General features: G+C 35.0%; 1 protein-coding gene across 2 annotated transcripts in view; it reads left to right on the top strand.

Annotated features, from left to right (window-relative positions):
- The first annotated feature begins 12,726 nt into the window (after positions 1 to 12,726).
- LOC148956898 (uncharacterized) overlaps positions 12,727 to 25,112 on the top strand; it is a 46,960-nt gene continuing 34,574 nt past the window's right edge. For both annotated transcript variants that reach the window (XM_089096745.1, XM_089096736.1), the window contains exon 1: positions 12,727 to 12,779. The gene's annotated coding sequence lies outside the window, so the exon portion shown is untranslated. The remainder of the gene's footprint in view (positions 12,780 to 25,112) is intronic.

Genomic DNA, 25,112 nt, shown 5'->3' with positions numbered 1-25,112 from the left:
AGAAGTTAAGACTACCTCTATTTGTCTCTGATCCGTCCATTTTATTCAACTTGGTTCTTGATTTTGATTCGCTTAGAGACCTTTCCCCGTCCTTTTAGCCAATCCTCAACCTTTTTGTTAAGAAAACTTACGCTTCCTAGCTCCAGAAGTTAAGACTACCTCTATTTGTCTCTGATCTGTCAATTTTATTAAATTTGGTACTTGATTTTGATTCGCTTAGAGACTTTTCCCCGTCCTTTTGGCTAATCCTCTACCTTTTTGTTAAAAAGTAGTTTTTTTTCCAGTATTTCGAGGCCTTGATTCTAAAGCTTGAAATGTCGTAACACTTTAGGAAATTCCTCTCTGTTTTATGCAAAACTGGTCTAGATTAGTTCTTCAAATTTTTATTGTTGCTTCAAATGTCGTTCCATGCTTAAGCAAAGAAATGTCTTTTCAAGATTTGTGACTCTTATATAAATAGAAGGTATTTTCACAATTAAGGTAATTTGAATAGTCGGTTTACTTCTGATCTGTTGGAGCAAAGGGGATTCCAACTTTTACTAAAATTGAGCTACCAAATTTACACGAAAATAAGGCCTTCTAGCTTGCACCATCATCTAGCTACTATTGGCCCAGGTAGAACCTGGTAGACTTGATTCATAGTCTTCACGTTCAAGAGCCGAGTTACATGTAAAGCTGTAAGAAATCGTTTCCAGGTTTTTTTTTAAGTAGAAGTTAATTTCAAGGTCCCAAAGAAAAAAATAACAAAATCTACTGCACATAAAAATACGGTGTAACGTTAATAATTTCTTAGACCACGCTGCTTTTCCATTTACGAAAAATTAAGCAAGAAAAACGGGTCTTAATTTTAATGAAGCAGTGAATAAATAACAATAAAATAAACACTTAATTAAAAAAACACTCCGAATATTTCGGCCCTACGTCCGGGAGCCATTCTAAACGGAAAAAAAATGAGAAAAACAAAAAAAATGTTCTTTTAAAAAAATACAATACATTAAAATAAAACAAACTAAACACACGAAAAGAGAAAGAAAGAAAGAAAAAATATAGAAATAAGTAGGAACGAACCTCACATATTAAATAAAACTTCCATGCACTGGCGTATATAACACAATAAATAAAAGCGAATGTCTATAATGATATCATGCGTCTCCTCACAATCAATGTATAAATGGAAATATATAAAAAAAAGAAGAATATATTTTTACTAGAACAAAACAATGAAGGTCACCTAACCCCCGGCCCATAACCCCTAATTAGATCTCACAAGTTCATCAACCAATTTATGAATAACCAATTGAATGGTTTTTTTGGTTGCAAGTTTAGCTGCAGTTCGTTTACTTTTTACAACATTTAACTTGTGCTGCCCTTTGTTTGCAAGCTTATCATTTGGTCCAGAACAATTATTAAAATCAGTAGGCCTACTGGTTGAATATTTTACCTGCTTTTTAATAAAACTATTATAAATTGAATTGATCCTAAATTCCCCTTCATCTCTATTGATACTAATACCCCCATAGATTATCTTTTTTATTTCTATAATTTCTCTGAAAGTTCGTATAAGTCCTACAGACGCATCTATCATTTTTGTCTAATCAAATAAAATAATATGATGAGGAAAATCATATACATGTTCTGCAAGAGCTGTCTCAAACGTTTCCGGTTTTATTATGTTTTAGAGAGCAATCTATGGCATTCTTGTGTTGCTGTAGCCTATTTTCTAAAATCTGCTCTGTTCTTCCCACATACATTTTACCACAAGAGCATGGAATTTTGTATACTCCCTTTTGCATATTTCTTGGTACCTTGTCTTTTCCATTATTTAGCAAAGAGCTTATAGTTTGTCCTGATTTAAATGCTGTTTTTATACTATGTTTTTTTAAATTATCTTCTTAATTTTTGTGACAACAATGGGATATAAGGCAAAGTTATGTAATTTGTTTCTTGAGTTGACCCATCTGCTTCTAATATTACAGGTTCCATTAACTTTTTTTCCTTTTTTCAATTATTTGAGAAATAATATTTTCCGGAGATCCTTACCTACCAGAATATCCTTAATGAAATTTTAGTTCATTACTCATGTATTCTGGTGATGCTAATTTTAATACCCTATCAACTAAAGAAATAACCACATCCCTATTTACTTGGAACGGATGATTTGATGTGAAAGACAAATAACGGTTGTTATTAGTCGGTTTATGGTAAATTGAAAATGCTATTTCGTTATTATTTCTATGGATCAAAATATCTAGAAACGGTAACTTATTCTCTGTTTCTTTTTCAATTGTGAAAATTAATTCTCCTTCCAAATTATTTAAATGTTCCAAAAAACCTTCAATTTGTGATTCCTTATAATTCCAAATAACTAAAATATCATCCATATATATGCCCCAAAATTTAGGTTTTAAAAAATATGTTTCTATGGCTAAAGTTTCTACATACTAAACATAACTATTTTCTAACAACAGACTTAAGGGCCCTCCTATCGCTTATCCCCTAATTTGATGATAAAAATTATCTCCAAACGTGAAATAATTAGTATACCTCCTAGTTATTTTAACTAAATTTAATATAGTTTGGATAAAATACTAAAAGATTTATCAAAAGGTATAGGTCTATAGGTCTTTAAAGGATACCTATTTTATGTATGTTTGGAAAACCATATATTCTTGGGCTGACTGATACCCTCGGAAGGAACTAGTAATACATCTGTGGTGTGATACTTCCATTTGTTTTAAGGTCTTCTAAGTCCTTTCTTAATTTTTAACATACAATTCAGTTGGGTCTGAATTAAGTTTTTTATATGTTGAAGTATCCTTTATAATTGTTTCTCTTTTACTATCATAACCATCTTTTTTCTAGGATACTACCGTATTGCTCTAATCCGCTTTCGTTATTATTAGAGAATCATCTTTTCTTAAATCTTTTAAAACTTTTTTATCTTTGATGCTACCAAAATTTTTCAAAATATTTACGACCCCTAGTCTTAAGTGATCTACATTATTTATATCTTTTGGAAACTTATGAATCCCTGTGTCAATCTTTGATTTAATTTCCTCTATCTTTTCTCTTTTGATTTATTCCAAATTTTATAACTCTTTTAAGGATTTCCTTTTGTTCTTTGGTAACCTTCTTTTTACTTAAATTAATCACACCAGGGCCTGGGAAATGATGAGGCTTATAAATTGATAGTTTTTGTTTTTCTTGTTCCCTTTTCAATTGCAAAAATTTTTGGTTTAATCTTTCCCTAGATAATCTTAAAACATGTTCAAAAGAATTTTTGAAGATTGATATAATTTGTTGGAAATCATTCGTATTAAGAAAAACGCAAAGGCTTTGTTTTAAGAAAACTATTTCTTTTACAACTTGTGATCTCTGGAAACGTTCATCTTTCACCACATGGTTTAAGTTTAGTAAATTTACTTTTCTCGTGTGCTTCTTCTCATTATTAACTAAAAAAAAAACAAGTTTTTTTTAAACTGAAAGTAAGGAACGACGTTAAAACTTAAAACGAACAGAAATTATTCCGTATATGAAAGGGGCTGTCCCCTCCTCAACGCCTCGCTCTTTACGCTAAATTTTTTTATTGTTTAGAGCGAGGCGTCGAGGAGGGGACAGCCCCTTTCATATACGGAATGATTTCTGTTCGTTTTAAGTTTTACCGTCGTTGCTTACTTTCAGTTAAAAAAAAACTTTGTTTTTTTAATTTAATTTTTGAACGTTTTTGAATTAATGCAGGTTTTGATGTTGGCTCACCGTACATGAATAATTAAAACAAAATTTGCATATTAATTTAACTTTTATTTGGTTAAATGGCTTTTTCGAAACTTGTTTAATTTTATTTACGAACGTTTATATTAGTAATAAATATACGTAACTTACGAATTAACTTACGAAACGAACTTCTATATTCATAGTTTTTTAATACGTATATTAGGGGGTTCGCCCCCTAGTCAATACCTTGCTCTTTAAGCTAAAGTCCGAACTTTGTTCCAATTCTTTAAAAATGACCCCTTAATCACAAAAACCGTTAATTAGAATAAATAGCTCGTATGAAAGTACTAAAAAATCTTTGGCTTAAAGAGCAAGCTATTGACTAGGGGGTGAACCGAATCATACACGTAATATTTTCTGTTCGTTTTAAGTTTTGATGTTTCTCCTTACTTTCAGTTGTAAAACTTGTTTTTTTAAATTTCTGATCTTTTTCTTTAATAATTCTGGGAATTCCGGCGCCCTCTTCATAGGAATGTCGCTTCCCTCATGAAAACTTCCTTCATGGAAAGATCTTCCCATATAACCCTCGACAAATCCCCCCCCCCCCTCCTACCAGAAAAAATCCCCCTGAAAACGTCTGTATACTTCCCAATAACCAATACTATATGCTAACATTGGGTAAAGTTCATAAATTTCAGCCGTCCCCCCGGAGACTTCGGGGGATTAAGTCGTCCTAAAAGACATAGTTATCATATTTTCGACTATGCTGAACAAAATGGCTATCTCAAAATTTTGATCGGGTGACTTTGGGAAAAAAAATGAGCGTGTGAGGGGGCCTAGTTGCCCTCCATTTTTTGTCACTTAATAAGGGCACTAGAACTTTTAATTTCCGTTTCAATGAGCCCTCCCACGATATCCCAGGACCGCTTGGTCGATTCGATCACCCCTGGGAAAAAACAACAACAAAAAACAAATAAACACGCATCCGTGATCTTTCTTCTGGCAAAAAAATGCAAAGTTCCAGATTTTTGTAGATAGGTGCTAGAAACCCCTACAGTAGGGTTCTCTGACACGCTGAATATGATGGTGTAATATCACTTTTAGGGGGTCTTTCCCCCTTTTTTCTAAAATCAGCCAAATTTTTTCAGGCACGTAACTTTTGATGGGTAAAACGAAACTTGATGAAACTTATATATTTGAAATAAGCATTAAAATCTGATTCTTTTGATGCATCTATTGTTATCAAAATTCCGTTTTTTAGAGTTTTATTTACCATTGAGCCGGGTCGCTCCCTACTTACAGATCGGTAGCACGAACTGATTGATATGTATTTAAATGATACTTGAAACAAAACGATTTTGGAATTATTTTATTTACTTTGGACTTGTCTAAAAACTTTTGTTGCATAATTATATCGGCATGTTTTTTGCTAAATTCAAAAATAATAAAATTGAATTGGTCTTTTGCCACCCGTAGGCTAGACGTAATTAATTTCTTAGACCACACTGCTTTTCTATTTACTAAAAATTAAGCAAGACAAAACGGGTTTTAGTTTTAATAAAGCAGTGAATATGTAACAACAAAATAAACACTTCATTAAAAAACACTCCGAATATTTAGGCCCCACATCTGGAAGTCTTTCTCAACGGAAAAAAAGAGAAAAAAAAAATGTTCTTTAAAAAAAAATAACATACATCGAAATACAACAAAAATTAACACACGAAGAGAGAAAAAAAAAAACAAAAGAAAATAAATAGAAATAAATAAGTAGGAATCAAACTCACATCTTAAATAAAACTTCCATGCACTGGGGTATTTAACGCAATAAACTAAAGAGAATGTCTATAATGTTACCATTCGTCTCCTCACAATCAATGTATAAATGGAAATGTCTTAAATAAAACTTCCATGCACTGGGGTATTTAACACAGTAAACAAAAGCGAATGTCTATACATTATAGACATTCGCTTTTATTTCACGCGTTAAATACACAATTGTTACAAGTAGTCTTACAAGTAGTTGCAATAGAAGTAATTGTAATAATAGTAGTAGTAGTAGTAGTAGTAGTAGTAGTAGTAGTTGCAGTAGTAGTAGTAGTAGTAGTAATAGAGGTAGTAGTAGTAAAGTTAGCAGTCGTAGTAGTATTAGTAGTAGCGTCCTTATATTGTTTTTTCGTCAAATGATCTTCCCCTTTAAGCATTCTCCAAAAGTTCCAACTTTCAAAGAGTTTAAACTCAAACCCATTCTTAAATTCTGCTCTTTTGACAGTGTCCATGCACATAATATATTTTAATTTAGTTCAAATTTCCCCTCAATATTGTAAATGTACTATTGTTGTAGTAGTAATAGTAGCAGTAGTAGTGGTGGTAGTTGTAGTAGTAACACTAGCGTGCAAATATAGCCATCTGGTCAATTGATCATCTCCCATTCCCTGAAAGTTCCAAATTAATATACTCAGTCATTTCTGAATTACGCCCTTTTGACAATCTTGTTTACACATAACGTGTTTTGATTTAGTTCAACACTCCACTCAATATTTTATGAAAGGACACCCGAATACCCTCCGTCTTTTTTGAAAGTAAAGGTAAAACATGCATACCTTTCTTATAATATATACTATATGTCAACAATGAACGAATTGCTAACTTATAGCCCTTACCCTGAGGACAGTGGAGAGGTTGACCTCCCCAAAGACATAATTAGTCTTTATGTCCTTAGTATTTATGTCGACCACCGGTTCCTTAAAAAATTTATTTGACCCGGGAAATGACTTGCAACCTTTGCCCCTAGCCCCTGGGAGGTTGTGTCCACCTTATAGTCCAGTAAATCTACAGAAAAAATTGACTACCTGGGACAAAATTGCAATATAAATGGTTTTTACACCATTTTGTAGAAAAATCTGCACAACATTCCAAAAGTCCCCAAGAATCCCCCTGGCAGAACAGGGTGAAAACGAGGGGAAAGGGGAGAATCCAGGGGAAAACTCGAAAATTTACGACAGGTAGTTTTTGATGTTGAGAATGGCATTCCTGAATCCTGATTCTCTTGGGTTGAAAAAAACCGAATATGTGTTTCTTTTATTGTTGTGCAATAAGTTGTTAACCCGTTTCCCCACTCACAGTGAAAAAAGAGGGGGTAAATAAAGATCATGTACAACAGTCTACAAGACTTTTTTGCTGGGATTTCCCAGTACGAGAAGAAGGAATATGCTATTTTGATTGCTCTGTCATTATCCTTTTCCCCCGTTTCCCAGTTACTAGGGAAAAAGAGGGGGAAATCAAGATATCCTCTAAAGGGAAAAGATAGTCAGAAGGCTCTATATAATTTGGAGAGGAAAGAAAGGTCTACCAACTCGGTTTTAAAACCCTCTAACACCGTTTTGACGAGAGTTTAATATCATATTCCCAGGTGCTTCTCTTTTCCTGTTTTCTGGAAATTCACTAAATACTGGTAGGTTCAATCGGTCAAGCAATAATGCAGGCCTGCCGTCACCATTCTGCTCGCTCTTTTACAAGTATACCTTGGAGTTCAGTTGCACCAGCAATCTGGTTCACGTTTTCTCATCGACCAGCTGAATAGGATAGGTTTTTCTACTTGTTACTCTGAAGTGCTTCGATTCGAGCGTTCTGCCGCAGTAACTCATGGTACAGAATTTCCAGGGATGACTTCTAAAACTTTCATCCAGTTCATTGGCGACAATGTTAACCACAACATTTGCACTATTAACGAATGAGGTACCTTCCATGGGATGGGCATGCTAGCTGCTGCCACACCAAAGCTACCCAAATTTCCAATCATAATCCCAAAAGCAGTTGTAAACCTTGAAGTACTCCAATAGGTGTGACAAGTGCCTTTCTTCTTCTACGACAGAACCCAACAGGAGAACAGTCTTGTGTACAAACCTATCCCGACCATCACCTTCGACGACAAGTTCGATGGCATCGACCTTTTATGGCATGCAAGCTGGATACGTGATACGAAACGGGGTCGGATGAAGTGGATTTATGCAAGTAATTCACCATGGGTCATACAGAGGCGGTTCGTCGGTTATTTTTCTGCCTATGATCGACTATAATCCATCCAATCTTCCTTGTGTATACCCGACCTTACGTTTTATCTCCTAGAAAGCACGCCAGCACGGAATGGTACCAGTTGTTAATTTCTACCGGCCTTAGTACATGAAAGCGGTGCACATCATCAATGCTGAGCCTGCTGATAGTCATCTCAAGGCAGTAGTTCCAATGATCGGTGGTCTCCATTGCCATATGAGCTTTCTAGGAGAGATCGGGCATTTGATGACAGAGACAGGGATAAAAGAAGTGCTCGAATACCTATATGCCGGTAACACCACTAAGCATATCGTTAGCGGTAAGGCTGTTTTAAGAGCCATGAGAGCATACGAGCTTATAAATTCAGCATTGCAGATGACTCTTATTTGCAAATCGTATGGTTTTGACTGCACAGATAACATACGTGTGAGTCATCAAGACTTTGCAGAAGCTTTGGCAATATGTATAGCTCTACTGAATGAGGAAGTAACCCTTGAAGATGCATCCAACGCAGACGTAGTGCGTCGAATCCAAACGCAAATTATGGAGTTTCAAGACACGCTGCAGGACAACAGGACTGCAGAAATATGGCTTCAGTATTCAGAAATGTTCGGAGTGCTTAAGAAGGCCATGAGGGCAGAATGGACCGAAAATTGGGTGCAGTATCTTCAAGCACTCCCTGAGATGCTCCCTTATTTTGCAGCTGCAGGTCACAACCTGCATTCGAAATCGGTGAGAGTATTTCTTCAGCAAATGGAAGAGCTGAAATAAAGTAACCATAACCTGTATAAAGACGTTGTGGATGGGATGTTTGTCATTTGAAGAAGCGATAGATTTTGGTCTGGGCTCTCTCCGAACTTAGTAATTGAGCAAGCACTGATGAGGTCACTGAAAACAAGCATGGGAATCACGAGAGGAAATGGAATGAGTGAGACACAAAGGTAAATCTGGACAATGTCAATGCCAGTGTGAGCTGAAATTAGTGAGCTGATGCAGTCACTCACCGGCGTTGAGTATGTGTCATCTGACCAGCACGTTTCCGCAAGATCAGCTCGGATAGAAAGAGATCGAAAGGACGTAAAGTCTTTAGTAGCTTTTCGGTGCAGTCCTGTCCGTGCGACAACTGCGCTCAATTGCGCAATATATCGAATGGTATGACAGCAACAAGGAATGCCAACGCGGTTACAGCAAAGGCGATAGCAAAAGACATTCTGAAGCCAATGGATGACGTCTATGCCGATCGCTACATCTTCAAGCGCAAAAGCAAGTGATTACGATGACCCGTCAACATTTCCAAAGCTGACGGTGAAGACATACAAATTGACGCAAGTCTTCTATTCCAACGTCTTGCAGCAGTGGAAACTACGGACGGAGGTGATATGGAAGAAACTCTCAGATTCGAACTCTAGAGCTATCCTTCTTCCCTTTTCGAATCGTCAAGCCTGCCGCGACAGCCAGATAAAGGGGGGCTAGTGGAAGCTATTTGGAAATTAGCAAAGGCATAACCTGTGAACGTCCTATCAAAAGAGCTGGAAAAATACGTGATCGATGGTGGATGGCCGCTCCAGCATATTCCATGGAAAACAGGAAATACTTTCGAACAGATTTGCAACAGTTACGTTTCATTCGTGACACAGAAGTATTCAAATGCTTCCGTCGTCTTTGATGGTTACATTTCATTTCCGTCCACCAAAGATTTCACCTAGGTTAGACGAACCAAAGTTATCCAGTGTCTTACCGTCGATTTCACACTGAGTATGAAGCTATAAAGGAAGAAGGCGGACTTCTTGCGGAATCTCAACAATAAGCAGAACATTATTCGAGCTATTGGTAAGAAGCTTGTCCAAGCTGGCCTCACTGCTCTTCATGCAGAGAGAGATGCGGACGTTCTGATTGCATTGACAGGTGTTGATGCGGCCTAGAAAAGAGTAACCGCAGTAGTCAGAAACGACACTGATTTATTGATCCTTCTCCTCCATCACCTGCCTCCGGAAGCCAGGGATATCTACTTTGAAACCGGTACCAAGTCAAGAGCGCTCTGAACTAAATACTGGCAAATCAACTTTATCAAAAATATCACTGGAACAGGTTTGTCACTATTTTTGTTGTCCACGCTTTTCATGGTTGCGACACGACGTCCCGTTTGTTTGGGATAGGAAAGCAGACTGTCCTGCCATTCCGTAAAAGCAATGAAGAATTTAGGAATAACTGTGAAGTATTCCTTAATCCGCGCTCTACGAAGGAAGAAGTCCAGCAAGCCGGTGAAAATATTTTGCTGTGTTTCTACAAGGCAAAGAAAGGGGAGGGTCTCAGCAAAGCTAGGAACAGGTTTTCTCTTAAAAAACTGAACAGCTCAAAGACATCAACTTTCGTGAACCCAGAGAGACTTCCACCAACTCCATTGGCTGACAAATTTCATTTTTATAGAGTCGTCTATCAGGTAATGGAATGGCGTAATACTGCGTCAGAATTTGACCCAAAAGATTGGGGTTGGCGATCACGTGACGGACGCCTCACTCCGATCATGACAGACATCGGACCTAATCCGCCTCATCTGCTAAATGTTATTGGTTGCAGCTGCACGCGTTCCAACAGTGACAGTGCACGCTGTAGTTACCAAAAACATGGATTGCTTTGCACACTTGCTTGCAAAGACTGCAAGGGATTGCGTGTTCTAATAAGGATGTTTTCGTTGATAACGATGAAGAAGACTATGTTTAGTACAAATCTCTGATCTTATCCTTTTTAGATCAATCAAAACCGTAATTATTTTTTGCTGTGATTACCGAAGAAATCTGATTTGTTTCATTTTTTTTTCATTTAGTTTTGTCTTATGTTTCTATTATGTAATCGAAGTAAATCTGCCCACGTACTCCGAAGGCCCGATGCATTGTCTCCCCTACGGAGAAAACACTGGAGAAAAGCAAGATACGAATCTAATACCATGTTTTTTTTTAAATAATCGAGTCAAAATACCTTGGGGGCAACATATTAACCAGTCATATCGCACAACTCTCGAGGATACTGTTTTTCCACCTTCCCCTTCACCGCTAAAGTGGGAAATTGAACCAAGTCCAGAGATAAAATAATATAACTTTCTTTTTTCGAGTTCTCCGCGCAGAAAAAGAGCAGACGTGAAATTCGAGCGCACAATGAATCTACCCCTGGATTTTCCCCCTTAATAAGTCTGACCATTTCTCACTGTTTTTTACCCTGTTCCGCCAAGGGGATATTTGGGGACTTTTGATATGTTGTAGAGAATTTTTTTCTCTACAATACGGGGTAAAAATGTTTTGTGTTGCAATTTTTCCCCAGATTTTCGTAGATTTACTGGACTAAAAGGAATTGCTGTTCTTCCGACTATTGGGAACAAAATAGCTTTCTCAAAATTTCGATTGGATGTGTTTGGGAAAAAGAGGGCATCGAGAGGGAGGCTGGTTTCCCACCGTCACTTTTGACTCTTTAAAGAGAACTAGAACTTCATATTTCCAACCAAATCAGCTTCCTCTAAATTTTAGATGACCATCCCTACCATAAAAACCTTATATGCCCGCGGATTATGTATAACTTATAACCCTTGCCCCCAGACTCAGGGGTGGGGGGGGGGGGTCTGTCAACCCCGAAGGCCTTTTTATTTGATCTTTGGACTTTTTTTTTAAAGAAAATGGCTATCTCGAACTTGCTGTCGAAAACACTTAGGGAAAAGGGGACGTGAGGGAGGAGGGGACTAGTTGCCCTCTAATCACTTTGGCTCTTAAACAGGCAACTAGAACTTTTGATTCCCAAACCAGTCAACTGCCTCTGAAATTCACACAACCATCTCTTTTATAAGAACCTTATATAACACTTTTCCTGTGGTCTCTGGGGGGGGGGTAGGGTCATCCTCAAAGACATAACTACTTGACCTTCCAATTACGCTGAATAAAGTGGCTATCTCAGAATTTTGATTGATTGTGTTTGGAGAAATAATGGGCGTTGGGGGGAGGGGGAAGGGGGTTGGTTGCCCCCCCCATTAACTTTCGACTATCACAAGAGTACTAAAACCTTCAATTTCCAATCGAATGAGCCCTTGTCGAAGTTTCTGCGACACGGTTTCTATGACAAAGTAGTTGAAGTTTCTGTATATATATATATATATATATATATATATATATATATATATATATATATATATATATATATATATATATATATATATATATATATATATATATATATATATATATTGTGCCTATGATACTAATTAGGTAAGTGTAGCTATCCACTTGATCGATCTTCTCGGTACCCAGCATCACTTCTTTATCTTTAGTTATTCCTAGTTTTAGCGACATTGTCTTATTAACATTAATTCACAAACCTATTCTAGCTCGCTGACTCTGCGACACCTCTAATGGCTCATTCATTTTATTCCAACTTAAATCTAGGATGCTTAGCTCTTAACCATTTCTAATTTAGAAGTAGCTGGGAAACAAAACAGATGTAGAAATTTTTATTCATCTCAGGCAAGCAATTATATTTTTAGTCTATATAGCAGACAAGGTATTTTTATTGTTAGGGTCGAGGGGTTGACTAAAAAACAATCAAAGAAAACTAAGTAGGCAATTTTATTCTAAACAGCTGATTCATTCCCAACAATAATGGAAGAAAGATTATGTATTGATTTGGAAACGTATCACAGAGCCTAGTGCAAAGTCGTAAAAGCATTGTTGCTTTAGTTTGACGTAAAGTTAACCAATAAAAATAAATATATTTATTCTGCTTCTTTCCTACAACCTAAAAATTTCCTTTTTTCAACGCGTATCTTTTCATATGATTACAGTCAATGACTGTAGCATGAAGGAAAAATAAAGGTTTGGCAATCAATCTGCACCCGTTAGAACACTTTCTCTTCGTCATATATTTAAAAATAGACTTGATTTCAGAGCTCGATTCATACTTCCTTCTCTAACAGTAGAATCCAGGATTCGGTTAGAACAGTAGATAAAATAGTTCTTTTGTAAATTATCTAACTACCTGTAAGTAGTGCAACATTTTAACATTTTAGCGTTTGTATCCAAAAAGTTTACCATATAGCGACCAATACATATAAAGAACTTAATATAACAAGATTTTGCAAATGAACTTTTTTCAAGAACCAGGAAATGAACAAAACCGCCGTCAAGAGCATATACAGGATTTTATCTTGGAAGGAAGTGGGGTTAGAGGGGAGTCGGGAGGGAAATTCTGAAGAGTAAATAATTAAAAGAAAAATGGAAAAGGAAACTGCGCATGCAATATCTGAATTACGGCTATTGCTTACGGGACAGGGGTTCAAAGCTCCTCACCTTGCTAATTAAGCGCCTGAATTGTCTAGCTGTTTTTGTGTCTATTTAAACCTTTTGTGTCACAACCTTTTCAAGAAACCATTTAATTATACTCATAAAAGAGTTAGTTCTGGCTGAAGTCAACTGGCTCACGAGTACGGTAAAAACTCCTTATGACTGTTAGGTTTTGAGCATATTAGACCCTTAAGATTTTGTTTCCCAATTCTATGTCATAAATACATAGTTTGTCAATCTTTTTTAATCCTCCTTTGATTTATCAATTTGTATCTATCCTTTGTTCCAATTCCTGTTGTCTATCCTTTATTTGTACATCCAATTTCTTTATTAACAAAAATACTTGCAGAATGGCTTAACTTTTTTTTCTAATATTAATGCTTAATAAATCCACTAGCGTAAATTGATTGAATAAAATAAGGACAAGAAATGAAACAAATAATAAAAAAGGGAGAATATAGAAACGAAAAGACCATTTTCCTGATAAAAAGATGCTATGTATTTCAGCATAAGATTTAGGCAATATATTACGTTTTTTTTTTCGTTACTGGCTGTTCTGATTTAATGACTTTATCACAGTCAATGAAGCTGTCATGTAGCCATTAAAGCTTAGAGACTTAAATCGTAAGGTTTTGAATTTATTCCAGTTTTGGAGATGATAAAAGACCCTTGGCCATATCCTTCCCTCCCGTGCAATTACCCACGAACAGTTCTCTAACTTCCAGATAGTGCTCAAATCATAAGCAGCGCAATCGTGCTGTCATAGGCAGCGCAATCGTGCTGCCTAAGTAAAGAAAGATGTTGGCACAATGTATTATTTACTTCTTTAGACTAGGGCACTTCATATCGAAGCAGTTGTCGTAGAAACTTGGAAAAGGGCTCATTTGATTTGAAATTGGAACGGCTAGTGCCCTCTTTAATAGTCGAAAGTGATTGGAAGGCAACTAACACCCCTTCCAAACCCACCATTTCCCCAAACACATCCAATCAAAATTTTGAGACAGCAATTTTGTTCAGCGTAGTTGATTCCCAAATAGGAAATACTTTTTTGAGGAGGACACTCCCCACAACCCTCTAGGCAAGGGTTGTAAGTTATGCCCTGGAGACATATAAGATTTTTATAGAAAGCGTTGTCGTAAAAAGTTCAAAAAGAGCTCATTCGATTGGAAACTCAAAGGGCTAGTGCCCTTTTTAATATTCGAAAGTGATGGTAGGGCAACTAACCCTCCCCCCCTTATGCCCACGTTTTCCCCAAACACATTCGATCAAAATTTTGAGATAGTCATTTTGTTCAACGTATTTGAAAGTTCTGAAAATTAGGTCTTTGAGGATGACAACCCCCCACAACCCTCAGGGGAAGGGTTACAAGTTATACCCTGGGGGCATATAAGGTTTATAGAAAGCGTTGTCGTAAAAACTTCAAAATGGGCTCAATCGATTGGAAATTGAAATGGATAGTGCCCTTTTTAATAGTCGAAAGTGATTGGAAGGTAAATAACACCCCTTCCACGCCCACCATTTCCCCAAACACATCCAATCAAAATTTTGAGATAGTCATTTTGTTCAGTGCAGTTGAAAGTTTTGGAAATTATATATTTGAGCAGGACACTCTCCCCACAGTCTTCAGGGCAAGGGTTATAAGTTATGCCCTGGGGGCATATAAGGTTTTTATGGAAAACTTTATCGTAGAAAAGTCAAAAACGACTCATTCGATTGGAAATTCAAAGGTCTGGTGCTCTTTTTAACAGTCGAAAGTGATTGGAGCACAACTAACCCCCCTCTCACTCCCACCTTTTCGCCAAACACATCCAGTCAAAATTTTGAGATAGCCATTCTGTTCAACATAGTTGGAAGTTCTGGAAATTAGGTCTTTGAGGATGACAACCCCACAGCCCTCAGGGTAAGGGTTGTAAGTTATGCCACGGGGTCATATGAAGTTTTTGTAGAAGTAGCTGTCGTAGAAACTTCAAAAACGGCTCATTCAATTGGAAATTGAAAGGGCTTGAGCGCTTTTTGATAGTCGAAAGTGATAAAAGAACAACTAACCCCCCTCTCACGCCTATCATTTCCTCAAACACATCCAATCAAAATTTTGAGATATAAGTCAGAATATAATTTGTACTTTACTGAAAATAGTTCTTTTAAGTCTTTTCAGTTTTATAACTTTAAGAAATCAAAAATTTATTACGATTTTAAGGAATAGACATCAGCATTGTGCATATTAAACTGACAATGCACATTTTTTCAGTAAATTCATTTGAATATTTTTTAGTAAAGTTCAAATTATATTCTGGCTCTTAGAACACATAGGGTTTAGAACACTAATCAGATTCATTTTTGCTCGTTTTGAGTCTGGCTTATTTTAATTTCTGTTTGTTTTGGGTTTCATTTATTTATTTATACTGATCTGTAGTAGTTGTATGCTTGGTGAATTATTTGATTCTATTTTTGTTCATTTTATGGAGTACTTTACTTTTTTTTGGAAAACTTATTTTGTGCAAATTTTTTCTTTGATTAATATAATTAAGGATCGACTCGTGGCCATAGCGACTGAAACTCTAGAAACAAAGTTTTGCCAAAAATATTCACATTATAAGAATCGAATTTCTATGGTGATTTTGAATATGTAGAATAAATTAACTTTAAGAATACCCACCAAGATTTAGCAGCTCGGGAAAATTATCCTGACTATTCAAAAAGGAAAAACACCCCTTAAAGGGCGAGTGCCCTCTTAGATTTTACCATTGTGTTTTTACTTGTTTATTTTGTTTTTATAGGAGGGGGGGGGGGTCACTTGAAACCAGAAATTCTAGGCAATTGGGAAAAGGTTAAATTTCAATGGAAATTAAACATCTTTTAATTTTCCATCTTTTTAAAATTATCGAAAAACTAGACGTTCAGCGTTCTATTTAAGAAATAGTAATCTCGTGAGGTGTTCTATTCATTCCTGAAAAAGCACGTTGTCTAAAAGAAATAATAATTGCTCGGCAAACACAGTTATTTCAAAACCCCATTAGACTTTGTGGATTGATTTGAGACCTGGTAAGATTTTGAACAGTGATAAAAAAAAATTGCGCTTCAGCAGTTATGAAAGAGAGACAGGGGTTATATATGTAGGTTAGGTTGGAAGGAGAGTGAAACCTAATGTAGTAAGCTTTTAGGGTGAAGCTATCTAATTGCACCCTGGTTATCAAAATAGTGTATCTGCAAATTCCCAGTTGTAGCCTTGTAGTATTAAAGTTGAAACTTCCAGGGAAGGTTGAACTAAATCAAAAGAACCTATGCATATCCAAGTTGTCACAATAACATATCTGAAGTATCTCAAGAACGGCAAACTTTCAGGGAATGTTGAGGGATACATTAAAGTAAAACAAAAGCCACTCTATGTATCCAAGTTGACAAAACAGTGTGTCTAAAATATCTCAGGAACGACTAAAGGTATTAAGTTGAAGTTTTCCAGAAGCATTAAGGAGGATAATGAACGATATCGAATCCGCAAAAGGCATCTAGATTGACAAAATGGGTGTCTGCAATATCTAAAAAAAAAAATCAGGCTATTATGTTGAAATCTCTTAGGAACGTAGGGAAGTAGAGGGGGTTATGAACAGAATCCATAGACACTATATATTGCTAGGCTACCTAATTAGTGAATCTAAAAGATTGCAGGAAGGCTAGGGATACCAAAATAATTTTCAGGGAATGTTCAAGTTCTTGTCGGAAAAAAATTAAACAACGCTTCTTGCTCACAAGTTTTCGAAATGGTGTACCTGCTAAATTTCACAAATGGTTTTAAGTCAAAACTTCCAGGAAATATTGAGGCGAAAGATAAAATAAACCAAAAACACTATATGTATCGAAGCTGACAAAACTGTGTAATTGCTATATCTCGAAAACAGCTAAGGCTACTACGTTGAAATCTTTTGGGAGGACTGAGGAGGCTGTTAAACTTTACCATTACGTTTTATGTTAAATATATATCTAAAGTATCTCGGGAAGAAACAAGTACATTAAGTTGAAGCCTCTAGGGAGTGTTGAAGAGGACTTAAACTAATCAAAATCCAGCTGTCAGAAGGGCCAATATCTAATATCTCAAGAATAACAAAAGGAATAAGGTTGAAACTCCCAGGAATTGCTCACGAAAATCTTAAGCTAAATTAAAAGGCACTATTGGAATCCAGGTTATGAAAATACGTATGTGAAGTATCTAGGAAATGGCTAATTAGTTTCACTTAGTCGAAACTTTCAGTTTGTGTTGAGGGGAACTTTGAACTAAATCAAAAGAGATTTTAAGCGTCAAGATTGACAGGAAGGTATGTCCGCAATATCACAGGAATTGCTGACACTATGAAGTTGGAGCTTTTGGGAAATGTTGAAGAAAGTAAAAAACTTAATAAAAAAACACAACGTGGATCCAAATTGTCCAAACAGCGAATCTGCAATGCATCAAGAAGGACTGGCGATAATAAATTGAAAATTTTAGGAAGCTCAGGAGGATGTTGAATTAAATGAAAAAAAACTGTTTGCATAAGATTTATAAAAAGGTGAATATTGGGAAAGGCTAAGATTGTTAAATTGAAATTTTCAGGGAATGTTGAGGATTCGTTGAACTACACTAATAGATACTATATGCATACTACATATATATTTCTAATATTTCAACAGCTAAGGGTACTAAGTTGAGACTTTCAGGAACAATAATGCAGTTAAAGAAATAAATTGGATGGCCCTATTTGGATCCATTTTGGCAAAATAATGCATCAGAAATAATCCCGGAACGGCTAAGTGTTTTTAGTCGAAAGCCTCAGTGCGTGCAGAGGGTGATGTTGTTTCCTAAGGTACGCTGTACAACCAAATAGAATATTTACAATGATACAGGAGAAGCTAAGGACATTAAGTTGAAACTTTCGGGGAATGCTGAGAGGAATATTGAACTAAGACAAAGACACTGTGTACATCCAGGTAGTCAAAATGACATTTGCGCAAAATCTCAGGGATAACTAAGTTTATTAGCCTAAGTTGAAACTTTCACCAACTAATTTGGGTGATGTTCAGCTGAGCAAAGACAATGTACATCCAAGTTGTGAAGATACCATATTTATAATATCGTAGGAATAGCTAAGGGTGTAAAGTTGAAATTTTCTGGGAATATTCATGGGAATGTTGAACAAAATCAAAAGACAACCTATGTGCTTCCAGGCTGTCAGAATTGTATATTTGCAGTATCGCACCAACAGCTATCAGCATTAGGTTGAGACTTTAGTAGGTTTGTAAGAGACACCCTGGGGGTATATATATGGGTGTATGAAGTTACAGTGCTCTTTCCAAGATTAAAAACTGAATGGTGAACATCCAGCCTCTCCTGTGCCATTTTTATTATGCAAACATTCAATCCCTAAGCAGGAGCGTCATGAGGCTCATTTCATTAGGGGGGAGATCTTCGTAAATTTTACCGAATCGCTATCTGATTTATGCCGAATTTTATGCAGAAATAAAAAAATTGCTTAATTTCGGCTGATTTTGCAAAATTTCTGCCCAAATTTTCACCTTCGGTGAGAATTTTACCAAATACCAAAAACGTTGGGTGGTGGTGCGCCCCTCATAGCCCCCCCCCCCTCTGGACGCCCCTGTCCCTAAGACGTCCCACTCAAATCTTTCCTAGAGTTTTTTTTTAGGTTACATATATATATATATATATATATATATATATATATATATATATATATATATATATATATATATATATATATATATATATATATATATATATATATATATATATATATATATATATATATATATACAGAGGTTGAATTAAATTAAAAAAAAGGATTAAGTTAAATGTGGGTTGAGTTACATGATATTTGAGTTAATGAGAGCTGAATTGCACGGGGACTGAGTTGAATGAGAGTTGAGTTGTTGCTTGTGGTTAAGTTAGATTGGGTTGAGTTCAATGAGGTTGGAATACAACGATGCTGAGTTCCATTGGGTTGAGGTTGAGTCTAGTTCAAAAGAGGTTGAGTGACTGGGGGTAAGGTTTAACAAACCACCAGTTTAACAAGGATTTAGTTACCTGTGTTTGGTTAAACGGAGATCAGTTAAAAGGGGGTTCAGTTACACGGACGCCCTCCCCTATTCTTTACTTCTTTTCAAAGCTTTTCCTTATCAGGTTTTAGAAAACTATAGGTCCTGTCACTGCAAGTGTATTTTATTTGGAATCGCCAATCGCCTCACAGTGAAATGTCCATGGTGTTTTATCAGAAAATGATATAAGGAACTTGCCATTTATTGCCATGTATCTACAGATGTCTCTTGCTTTTTACTTCTTATGAAGATATATCCTACTCAAATAGCTGAATTTTGTTTTTTACCAGCAAGTGAGTTTCAATTTATCTTCACTCGTTACAACCCACTATCAAAACTGGAACTATGCTTTGGCTTTTTGGCCTCTTGGCTTTTTGGCAGGAATAATAAATTAAAAGAAAAAATTTGCCACAGATTTTTTAGTGCCAAAGAGTTTAATAACTTCCAAAAAAAGTTACCCCTTTTTTAAATCTCAAACGCCTTTCCTCATTTCTCCACTTCACGCTTCTTCAACTTGCGCGCTTTTATGTTTTTCATTTGTTATTAATCGATACCGCCTTTTTTTGTTATGACCTTTACAAAGAGTTTTTACTATCTGACCGGTTGATTTTAAAAAGATGATACTTACCTTGGTAGCTCGGTACCTTGACAGGTACCTTGGCTGTGAAGTTGTGATCCAAGAGGCTTTCCGGATCAAATAGTGGAGACAATAACCTTGTGTTAGCCCAAGAAAATTAATATTACAATGGATTTTTGTACACAAGCTTGAATAATCCACAACAATTATATAAAACTGCATTCTAAGAAAATATTAGTATAACTGGAATAAAATTCTAAATAGGGCCTACTCTAAAAATTGCAGCTTGCCATAATTTTTTTAAAACAAAAACACAAGTAAAATCATATTTTTGAAAATGCATAACAAGCAAAGGTTTCTGCGAAGATTTGCGATTATTCTTGAATCCCTCTGTATCCTCACTTAGAAAAAAAAAAGTAAAAAAGTGATCTCCATGAATGTATCGGGGACAAATAACTTTACATAATATATTAAACTGAAAACAATTAGAGGATACTGTGATTAAATAAAGAAAGCCTAAAACAAACAGAAAATCCAAAAATAGGTTTAAAAAGGTGGCTGAGAAGAACGAAAATTATATTTCTAGATGAGTTAGGTGTATTAGGGAAGGTTGGGGTTGGTCCAGAAGTGATTTTTTGAAGAGGTGTATATTCTAAGGCATTAGTTATTCTTTAGTTCTGACTCCCCCATAAAATGTTTATTTCTTTAGATTACATTTGAAGCTTTTCAGATTTTTATCGAAAAGTGGAAAAGTTTTTTTTTTTTATTTTTGAATTGTGGAAAAAAAAACCCTACCTATGGAGTTGGATTGAACGGCTCTAGTATTTGCTGTAACAGTAGTATGTTACCTTATACTTCTAATACTTTATGTTCCATCCTGTTTTATTTGCGGCCTTTATGTTCCTTCCGGTTTTTCTGGTAGGTAAACAGGTCATTACACCTTTGCCGAGAGGAACGAGTATAACTTGATTGGTGATTAGGATTTGAATAAAAGGAAACAGTTTTTTTTCTTGTTTAGCATTTGCAAAAAAGGGGTAATTAGTGAGTGGAAAATTTTTTAATACATTTACAATCGGAGATGTTTGATAAGCCTGTGCAAAAAAAGGGTAAGGGGATTTGTGAATTGGAGGAGATTCCATGATTATGTACTGTATAATACACAAGTGAGGTTTTGGAGCGTATTGTCAATTTAACGAGAAAATGACTGAAAAGTGTTTTGAGGGAGATGGGTTGCATGGAGGGTTGAGTTGCATGAGAGCGCAGATACCGTCGGGCCAGGGCCTCAAGGGGGTCGTTTCGACGGGGATTCCGTTACAAGAGGGTTCAGTTGCACGGGGTTGAGTTAAACGAAGATCGAGTTCCAAGGGAGTAAGAGAACAATACTGAAAATGGGGGGCAGGGAGATGGGATACATGTAGAATTGAGTTGCATGAGAGGTCAGTTAAAGGGGGATACAGTTACACGGGGGTTTCAGTTATACAGGGATTCAGTTACAAGGGGGTTCAGTTGCACGGGGATTGAGTTAAATGGGGATTGAGTTCCACGAGAGTAGTGCTTTTGTCGTGGTTTAGCTTGTCACACTTTAAAAAGAAGTGGATGGGGATGGAGAGAGTTAGTCGGACAATTCAGTGGGATTTTTCTGTCCGTTGCACAAGTAATCATCGAAATATTTGTGTAAAATAAGTATTTATTGAAACATAAAATGGAAATTATCGGGTATTTTTTTTCAATGGCGCGTAATTTCTTCACTTGTTATTCATTAAAAACGAAATTTTTGTGTTAAATAAGTAGTTTTTTTATCTTTTAAAATAGATTTAACGGGATTGATAGACTCAGTTGCCTTATTCCTTCTGGTTTTAATATACTTTGGTTTAATTAAAAAATAAATTTTTTTTTTATTTAATTATTTTTTTTATATTTTAAAAGATCTTTACGGGGATTGAGAGACTCAGTTGCCTAATTAATTGTGATTTTTCTTTACTTGTTTGTCATTAAAAACTATAATTTTGTTTTATTTCATTATTTTTTTTATGTTTTAAAATAGCTTTAATGGGTTTGAGAGACTCAGTTTCCTTATTCCGTGTGGTTTTTCTTTACTTAGTAGTCATTAAAAACGAAATTTTTGTGTTAAATCAGTAGTTTTTGTATCTTTTAAAAGAGCTTTACAGGGTTTGAGGGACTCAGTTGCCTAATTCCATGTGGTTTTTCTTTACTTGGTGGTCATTAAAAACGAAATTTGTGTGTTAAATCAATAGTTTTTGTATCTTTTAAAAGAGCTTTTCGGGGACTGAGAGACTCAGTTGCCGAATTCCAGGTGTTTTTTCTTCACTTGTTGGTGATTAAAAAAGGAATTTTTTTGTTGAATCAGTAGTTTTTGTATCTTTTAAAAGTGATTTAAAGGATTTGAGAGACTCAGTTGCCTGATTCCTTGTGGTTTTTCTTTACTTGGTGGTCATTAAAATCGAAATTTTTGTGTTAAATAAGTAGTTTTTGTATATTTTAAAAGAGCTTTACAGGGTTTGAGAGACTCAGTTGCCTAATTCCGTGTGGTTTTCCTTTACTTGGTGTTCATTAAAAAAGAATTTTTTGTTTTATATCAGTAGTTTTTGTATCTTTTAAAAGAGCTTTACGGGAATTGAGAGACTTAGTTGCCTAATTTCGTGTGATTTTTCTTTACTTGGTAGTCATTAAAAACTAAATTTTAGTGTTAAATAAGTAGTTTTTCTATCTTTTAAAAGAGCTTTTAGGGGATTGAGAGACTCAGATGACTATTTACGTGTGGTTTTTCTTTACTTGGTAGTCATTAAAAAGGAAATTTTTGGGTGAAATAAGTAGTTTTTTTATCTTTTAAAAGATCTTTAAGGGGTTTGAGATACTAACTTGCCTAAGTACTAGTGGTTTTCCTGTACTTGGTGGTCATTAAAAACGAAATTTTTGTGTTAAATAAGTAGTTTTTGTATCTTTTAAAAGAGCTTTACGGGGATTGAGAGACTCAGTTGCCTAATTCCTTGTGATTTTTCTTTTCTTGATGGTCATTAAAAACGAAATTTTTGTGTTAAATAAGTAGTTTTTGTTTCTTTTAAAAGCGCTTTACAGGGTTTGAGAGACTCAGTTGCCTAATTCCGTGTGATTTTACTTGACTTAGTGGTCATTAAAAACGAAATTTTTGTGTTAAATAAGTAGTTTTGTATCTTTTAAAAGAGCTTTAAGGGGTTTGAGAGACTCAGTTGCCTAATTCCGTGTGATTTTTCTTTACTTAGTGGTCATTAAAATAGAAAATTTTTTGTTAAATCAGTAGTTTTTGTATCTTTTAAAAGAGCTTTAAGGGGTTTGAGAGACTCAGTTGCCTGATTCCGTGTGGTTTTTCTTCACTTGGTGGTCATTAACAACGAAATTTTTGTGTTAAATAAGTAGTTTTTGTATCTTTTAAAAGAGCTTTACGGGGATTGAAAACGAAAACTCCACGTTTTCAACCAGACTGGTTTTTTAGGGACCAATCAGGAGAGATATGCAAAGTCGACATAGCTTTATTTCATTTTTTAAGGTTCATTTAGACGCGGGTACGGGCGCGTACGTAACCCCGAATAAATGAACCTTAAAAAAAATTAAATAATGCTATGACGACTTTGCATATCTCTCCTGATTGGTCCCTAAAAAACCAGTCTGGTTGAAAACGTAGAGTTTTCGTACTGCTCACTTTTTTGCAATGTGAAGGAGCCAGTGAGGAATCCCCGTTCATTTGGTAGGGTGCCAAGGAAAGTCATAAAAATAGTATGCAGTTTCAAAAAGCGTTTAATTAAGTTTCTTGAATGAAGTATCGGTACTGTATATTCAATAGCTTGTTACTTACTTAAAAATATTTTTTATAATTTCTTGAATGAAATTTCCGTATTGTGTGTATACAAGATTTGAATTAAAGTAAGAAATTGTTACTTACTGAGCGTATTTTCATAATTTCTTGAATTAAATTTCTACGTCGCGTAGCTAAGTGAAAATTGTTTGTGATAAAGAAAAAAAAAATCTACTTACTTCCGATTTTTTCATAATTTCTTGAATGCAGTATCTGTACTGTTTATCCAAGAAGTGAAATTAATAAAGAGTGTGTTACTTACTTACAAATATTTTCATAATTTCTTGAATGAAATTTCCGTATTGTGTATCCATGAGTTGACTTCAAGAAAGAAATGGTTACTTACTGAGAGCTTTTTCATAAATTCATGAATTTAATTTCTGCATCGTATATCTAACTCGTGAAAACAATAAAGTTTGTTACTTACTTAGAATTTTGTTATAATTTATTGAGCGAAATGTCTTTTTTTGTTTTTTTTGTTTATCGAACGGGTGAATTAAAGAAAGAATTTGATACTTAGACTGGTAACTTTCTTATAATTTATTTAATTTAACTTCTACGTCGTATATCTAACTCGTGAAAACAATGAAGTTTGTTACTTAGTTATAATTTTGTCTTAATTTCTAGAACAAAATGTTTTTTTTGTTTATCAAACAGGTGAATTCAAGAAAGAATTTGCTACTTAGACTAAGAATTTTTTAATAATTTCTTTAATTTAATTTCTACTTCGTATATGTAACTCGTGAAAAAAATAAAGAGTTTATTACTTACTTAGAATTTTGTCATAATTTCTTGAATGAAATGTCTTTTTTGTTTGTCCAACAGGTAAATTCAAGAAAGAATTTGCTACTTAGTTACAATTTTTTCATAATTTCTTGAATCAAATTTCCGTATTGTGTATCCAAGAGTTGACTTCAAGAAAGAAATTGTTACTTACTGAGAATTTTTCAATAATTTCTTGAATAAAATTTATACATAATTTAGCTAAGTGAATATTGTTTGTGATAAAGAGAAAAAAAAGTTACTTACTTGAGATTTTTTCACAATTTCTTGAATGAAATATTTGTACTGTGTATCCAATATTTGAAATCAATCCATATTTTGTTAAGTAATTAAAAATAGTTTCATGAATTATTGAATGGAAGTTCCGCATTGATTAACCGAGATTCGAGTGCAAGAATGAAATTACTAATTAATGAGACATGTTCTCATGTTTCTATAATCCCGTTTCCAATTATTGCATCTATTTTATGAACTTATTTTCGTAAATTTTCATATTGTGTATTTAATAGTTTACTTAAATAAAGAAATTGTTACTTAATGAGAATTTTTTAATAATTTCTTGAATTAAATTTCTACATGGTGTAGCTAAGTGAAAATTGTTTTTGAAATTTCCGTATTGTGTATCCATGAGTTGACTTCAAGAAAGAAATTGTTACTTACTGAGAATTTTTTCCTAATTTCTTGAATTAAATTTCTACATCGTGTAGCTAAGTGAAAATTGTTTTTGATAAAGAGAAAA

This window comes from Artemia sp. Qi Xiang Cuo, chromosome 1 (genome assembly GCF_049724085.1).
Source record: "Artemia sp. Qi Xiang Cuo chromosome 1, ASM4972408v1, whole genome shotgun sequence".
In the NCBI taxonomy this organism is placed as follows: domain Eukaryota; kingdom Metazoa; phylum Arthropoda; class Branchiopoda; order Anostraca; family Artemiidae; genus Artemia; species Artemia sp. Qi Xiang Cuo.
Note: the sequence above shows the minus strand (reverse complement) of the source record. Positions and strands in the feature narration are given on the sequence as shown.